The sequence below is a fragment of the Bison bison genome, unplaced genomic scaffold, assembly GCF_000754665.1.
Source record: "Bison bison bison isolate TAMUID 2011002044 unplaced genomic scaffold, Bison_UMD1.0 scf7180017846325, whole genome shotgun sequence".
Classification (NCBI taxonomy): Eukaryota; Metazoa; Chordata; class Mammalia; order Artiodactyla; family Bovidae; genus Bison; species Bison bison.
Window position 1 is genome coordinate 65631 of NW_011476898.1, and position 7090 is coordinate 72720.

Sequence of the window (7090 nt, forward strand, 5' to 3'; positions counted from 1 at the left end):
TAGCCGGGACATACAGGGTGCAGCTGGGGAATGGGGGATGCAGCCAGGACATGGTGGGAGGTGCAGCTGGGGAACGGGTAGGGGGCCGTGCAGCTGGGGCACGGGGGGGTGCAGCCGGGGAACGGGGTGGCCATGCAGCTGGGGAATGGCGGGGTGCAGCCAGGGAATGGGGTGGGGGAGAGGGGGGGCAGCCAAGGAACGGGAGACGAGGCTCCTCGGCAGGCAGGGACCCTGAGCACGCACCCCAAGCTCACACTGCCTGGCAGCGCCACCCTCTCCCATGCCCTCCCTCCCAAGGCAGGCACCCTGTCCTCCTGCTCAGACCACAGCAGGCTCTCAGATCTCATTGGCAGCCTGATTTTCCTGTGACCCCTTTCTCCCAAGCCCTACCCCACCTCCTTCCTTAAACACACGTATTCCCTGAGGTCCACACAGGCACCCCAAACTGGAAGGGGGCAGCACTCTCACAGGCCCCAGCACTCCCTTCTGTGCCTCCTGATGCCTTCACTCAAGGATCTGTTTTTGATACTTTTGCTTCTAGCCGAGATGAAACAACAAGGACCAGATTCACAAATGAAACAGCTCTGAGGACACTGGCTATCTGGCGGGGAAAACAGTGATCCTCAAGGAGGGAACAAGAGGAGCCCGTTAACTGCCCAGCTTCCTGCCTGACAAGAGTTCTGGGTCACAGCAGAGGAACCAGGTGGGTCCAGCAGTCCCCGAGGGGAAGAAGGAGCGCTGGGAGTCCAGGGGGCAAGGCGCGAGCGTTGCCAAGCAGAGAGCGGAGGATGTGCCTGCTCTGGCCAGGTACTGCTCAGCCCAAGCAGCCAAGCCAAGGATTAGAAGAACGATCCTCCAAGTTCACATGGGTCAAGGAGAGGTACCCCTCCTCCCAGTCACAGTGGCTATTTCCCTAACTTCAAGGCACTGCACAAAGAATTCAGAAGACTTCTGCTTCACTGGTGGGGCAACATGAGACCTGGACTCAACACGACTGTGGTCCCACCTGACAAAGCCTAAAAGCCGGACCCCAGAATCTAGCTTAGTTGGTAAAGAATCCGCCTGCAATGCAGGAGACCCCGGTTCGATTCCTGGGTTGGGAAGATCCGCTGGTGAAGGGAACGGCTACCCACTCCAGTATTCTGGCCTGGAGAATTCCATGGACAGAGGAGCCTGGCAGGTTACGGTCCATGGGGTTGCAAAGAGTCGGACACAACTGAGTGACTTTCACTTCACTTCACAGAATTAAACTCTTTCCAAGTGATTTAACAACATTCCAGACAAAGGTCAAGAATATTTATAGAAAACAAAAATACCCAGCATCCAACAAGATAAAAGTCACAGTATCTTGGCATCCAATCAAAAATGACCAGATATGCAAGGAAGCGGGAAAACACAAACCATAATCCACCCAGAAATAACACAGACAGTAAAATTAATAGACAAGGACATTAAGCAGTTGTTCTAACTGTATTCCATATGTTCAAAAACCTAGAGGGAAGATGAGACATGTTAAAGAGAGACATGAAAGATATACAAAGACCCAAAGAGAATCACAGACTCTCAATCCAGCAAAAGGCAGGAAAAGAGGACAAGGCCCCGAGAGCACAAGCTGAGCCCTGACCGCAGGCCAAGCCGGGCGCCGCCGCACTCTCAGCGCACCCCTGGTCCCTCGCCCACCCTGCACTATTTCCCGACTCACTGCCAGCCTCTGCAGCGGACACCTCAGCACATGGGCCTCTGCCTGAAACGCCCTCCCTCCACCTTCCTTACCTGGCAAATTCCTATCTGCCCCTCAAATTCAAAATTCAAAGACAATCACTTTTATCAGGCTTTCTTGAGTCCGTCCTCAGAACTATTGCAAGAGAATCAACACGCTGTAATCTAGTTTTAAGTATTTTTTATCTTCAATCATGAAAAAAATATTTAAAATATTAAAAAGTCCAGAGAAAAATATAAAAATATCCACGTATTGAGATCTAATAAATGTTAACTATTTGCTTATATATGGAGACGATATTAGTCGCTCAGTCGTGTCTGACCCTGGGTGACGCCATGGACTGTAGCCCACCAGGCTCCCCTGTCCATGGGATTCTCCAGGCAACAATCCTGGAGCGGGATGCCATTCCCTTCTCCAGGGGATAGCACCAACCCAGGGATCAAACCTGGGTCTCCTGCACTGTGGGTAGATCCTTTACTGTCTGAGACACCATGGAAGACCACTGACATATGCCACCTACTTAAAAAAATGTTTCTAGGAGTTCCCTGGTGGCATGGAGGGTAAGAATCTGCGCCACAGAGACCCGCCCCAGCACACAGATGAGACCGGCAGGCAGTGCCTGCCTGGACCTGCTCTCAGCACCGCGCTCCTGGGAGAACCAAAACCAAGGCGGCGGGCAGGCACGCTCGTGCCTAGGCTGCGCCTGTCACTCCGGCTACACCGGGTCCTCGTCGCTGCGCGCGGGCCCTGTCAAGCAGCGGTGAGTGGGCGCTGCCCTCCAAGTGCGGTGCAGGCTTCTTGGTGCGGCAGGCTCTCTCGCCCAGGAGCACGGGCTCCAGGGTGCAGAGCTTCAGGAGTTGTGGCACACGGGCTTAGTTGCCCCAAGGCATGTGCGATCTTAGTTCCCAGACCAGGAATCAAACCCGTGTCCTCTACATAGGCAGGTGGATTCTTAACCACTGGACTACCTGGAGTCTCTAGGCTGAGACTCTGGAAGGAAAAGTAATGTTAAATAGGCAGCTAAAAAGCAGTGCCAAATAGGCAGAAAAACTCCCCAACAGCACGAGGGTAGAAACCGGGGCAATGAACAGAGCTGAGTCCAAACAAGAGCACCAAAGGACTAATTGAAGGAGCACTGATGCAGGGTGACGCTACCCTAAGAAGCAACGGGAGCCACTGTCATGGGGGCCTTACTACTAAGGGCCGGCAGCCGTGAGCCAAGTACGACTCAGTGCAGGGCGCAATCCGCCACCAAGCCCAGGTCACAAGTGAGACTGCAGAGGCCGCAATTGTGACAGGACCAGCCCAAGGCCAGGAGGTTACTGTCAGCTCTTGAACGGGAGCCCGAGCTGTCTGAGAGCAAAGTCCATGTTCTCAGTCTCTACACAATACCAGACTCTGGCCCAGATTCTAGTTGATACAGGAGGAAAGAGGCGTCACAGAAGGGGCAGTAGGCTGAGGCAGATGGAACGGAAGCAAAGGCGTGACCCAGGGCGTCACCCAGCGAGCCCCCGGAGTAGAGCGCCCAGGGCCTTCACCATGACGAGCTGGGGTCAGGCAGTGGCCACGGCGCACGACTTTCTGAGTGTGCTCAACACCAACGAACTGCACCCTTTACAAGACTGGATCTCACAGGACAGGAATTACATCTTCATGAAAAACACGCACACTCAGTGGGCTGACAGGCAGGAGTCAAGTTCCCAGAGGAGAGCAGACCAGAGGCGCCAAGGCCCCAGGAGCCACAGCTCGCCCCCCAGCGAGAAGGCAGCTCTGCGGTGGCCCCCGAGGAGAGACTGGGGGGCTGGGAGAGAGCCCGCAGGACTGAACTCAGGAGGCAGGGCAGCGACGGCTCCCATGAAGAAACCTGCTGGAGCTCTATCTACTCCTTTTAAGTTACTGACCACAAACCTCATGTGCACAGAGAACACAGCCCTGCGAGCCTACTTCCTCTTGGAGCAAGCTTGCCTCTCCTGAGACGACTGGGACAGATGCTGGACAGACACGAACTCTGCACAACCCCTTGCATCAAAAAGCAAGGCTCCCTGCCCAGGACCCCCAGTCACCACAGGTGGGGAGCGATGGGGCGGGTCCAAGTCTGAGCTCCAGAGGCCTCACAGCCTCTGCTCTCGCCCCCGAGGAGCCCTGTGGCCGGTGCAAAGAAGCCCTTCCAGCCTCCCTAAGGATGACTGAACCCTGGAGAGCCCCGGCTCGCGAGGAGGCCCGGCTCCACACACAGCAGACAGGAGCCAGCGCCACCCAAACTGGGTTCAACCCACCAACTCAGGAAAAACAGTCCTTTGATTCCTTCTGTTCCCTTGCAACCCTTCAACATCCTTACCCCCTAATTCACAGAAAAAGCACACAGTCTCAAGTGGGAACCCTCCAATCTTCGTGCAGATTTGGCTCACCAAATTTGGCATCACAGTCCCTGCCCCTGTCATTACAGCACAAAAAGGGCCTTGCTCCCGCCAAGACAACCACTGCACCCGCACGCTCAACCCTGCCCTTCACACCTCCGGTCTGCCTGTCTCCCCTCGCTCACTGTGCACGCGCACAGGCGTGCACACCCTGCCCCACAGACGCTTCTCTGATCCTGCTCACAGCAATGCTTCCCCGAGGGACGCTGGCTTTCGCCGTCCCCTCCCATCCAGCTCCTGAGCCCACCACGCCATCAGACTGTTTCCATTAAGGAAGTCAGTGCCCATCCAGGACCGCCCCCTCAGCATCTCCCAGCCTGACACGGTGGAAGTAACACCATGTCGTAGCTTCCCTGACACCATACCCTGCAGGGTCCTGCGGCCCCCAGAGCCACTCTCTGTCAGCTCCCACTTCCTCTGCTCAGTGCACCAGCGGGCACCTCCCAGCGTCAGTTCTGTCTCCCTCCCTGCCCTCTGCTGCACAGGTTTAAAAGTGCAGCTCCCTGAGTTCTGGTTCTAGAAAAACTGGAGCAGCTATATCACACTAATCTCCCTGCTGATAATAAGTATAAACTCTAAACAAAACATAAAAACAGCTATTTGAAGATACCAGAGACCACTCAAAAACATGCAGTAAGTGGGGGGAACACAGTCACTCTAAGAAGAGCGAACCCCACGAGCTCTACACTGAAGAGCTCCTGACGCAGAGTCGACCACAGGAGGAGAGAGGTCCGGTTTCAGGGCTACCAGGACGGCTGAAACAGAATGGGAAAATCAAAAAGAGAAGTGCACGCGTGTGCTCAGGCATGTCCAATTCTATGAGAGTGAAAGTGAAAGTCAGTCAGTCGTGTCCGACTGTGTGTGACCCCATGGACTATTGAATCCATGGAATTCTCCAGGCCAGAATACTGGAGTGGGTTCCCTTCTCCAGGGGACCTTCCCAACCCAGGGATCAAACCCAGGTCTTCCACACTTGCAGGCAGATTCTTTACCGGTTGAGCCACCAGGAAAGCCCAAGAATACTGGAGTGGGTAGCCTATCCCTTCTCCAGGGGATCTTCCCAACTCAGGGATCAAACCCAGGTCTCCCGCATTACAGGCGGATTTTTTACCAGCTAAGTCCAACTCTATGCAACCCCACAGACCTCAGCCCATTAGGCTTCTCTGTCTGTGGGATTTCCCAGGCAAGAATACTAGTGTGGGTTGCCATTCTCTTCCCCAGGGGATCTTCCCAACCCAGGGATCGAACCCGCATGTCCTGCATTTGCAGGCCAATTCTTTACCACTGAGCCACCAGGGAAGCCCAAGATGAATAAGGTCTGAGGACTGGATGTAAAACATGGTGACTACAGTTAATAACGAGGCACTGAAATCTGCTAAGACAAAACCTAAATGTTCTTACCACATATGTGTACGTGTGTATATATGTTAAGACAGTGATAACTGTGACAATTAACTAGATGAGAAGAATTCCTTCACAGTGTTTACATTTATCAAACCATCACAACGTCCTTTTAATATATTACATTTTTATTTGTCAATTACACCTTGATGAAGCTGGGGGGGCGGGGTGGAACTGAGCAGAAAACAGCTGTTGTGAGATGAAAGAGCTAAGCCAAGATTTGGCAGCTGTCCAGCACTGTGCAGACAGAATTCAGAGGTTAAATTTTGCTAAACTAGATGGGTTTTCTATTAAAATCTCAGAAGGGCCATGCCTTAGGAGTAAAACCCATGTTCCAGAGCTAAAAGTTATGCCCTAAAACTTAGAACAAAACCAAAACATATCTACTCTAGAAAAGCTTCGACAGGATTAAGATCATCTTCTAGTCATTTTAACAGCCTGCCCTAACAAACCTCAACACTCTTTAAGGAGAGACAACCTAAAGCAAAGCTTCTAGCAGACACTACCCACAATGTCCATTTTGCAATTAAAAAAAAAATTTATTACACATGCAGAGAAGAAGAATGTTACCCGTGATCGAGAGAAAAAAACAATCTACAGGAAGCAAAAATGACCATATACTGAAACTGGAAGATGAAAACTTCAAAAGAATAATTATAAATATGTTAAAGGATTTTAGGAAAAGAGAACAGAAGGAATGACAGGTGGAGAATATTAGCCCGGAAATGCAAACTTGAAAGAAGAACCAAAAGGAAATTCTGGAACTGAAAAACTCAGTGAAAGTGAAAGTTGCTCAGCTGTGTCCGATTCTTTGCGACCCCACAGACTGTAGCTTCCCAGGCTCCTCTGTCCGTGGGATTCGCCAGATCAGAATGCCAGAGTGGGCAGCCGTTCCCTTCTCCACAGGATCTTCCCAACCCAGGGATCAAACCCAGGTCTCCCACACTGCAGGCAGATCTTTACTGTCTGAGCCACTAAGGAAGCTGAAAACCACAGCATCTGAAATGAAAATGTCACTGGACAGAATTAATAACAGAATGGGCACAAAGAGGAAAAGCAGGGAGCTTGATGACAGATGAAAAGAAAATATACAAATGTAAACAAAGAGGGAAAAATGAGTTTGAAAATACCAACACATTCAAAACCTGTGGGGCAATATCAAACAGTCTAAAATAGATACCACCAGATTCCAAGAGAAGAAAGATTAGGAGGTAAAAGAAATATTTAAGAGGCAATGGCCAAAAAGTTTCCAAAGGTGATTAAATACATCAACCCACAGATCCAAGAAGGATAAATACAGAAACACCACACCTAGAGAACTATACCCAAATGGAAAAAAAATTTTTAAGAATTTAATAAAAATAAATACATATCTTAAACACAGAAGGAAAAAGGATATCAGGTAAACAAAAGTAAGACTGACAGCTGACTCCTCATCAGAAACAACAGAGGCCAGAAGACAACGAAAAAGGGCTTCCCTGGCGGCCCAGGGGTTAGGACTTCGCAGTCCAGTGCGAGCGTCAGGTTTGATCCCTGGTCAGGGGCGCTAAGA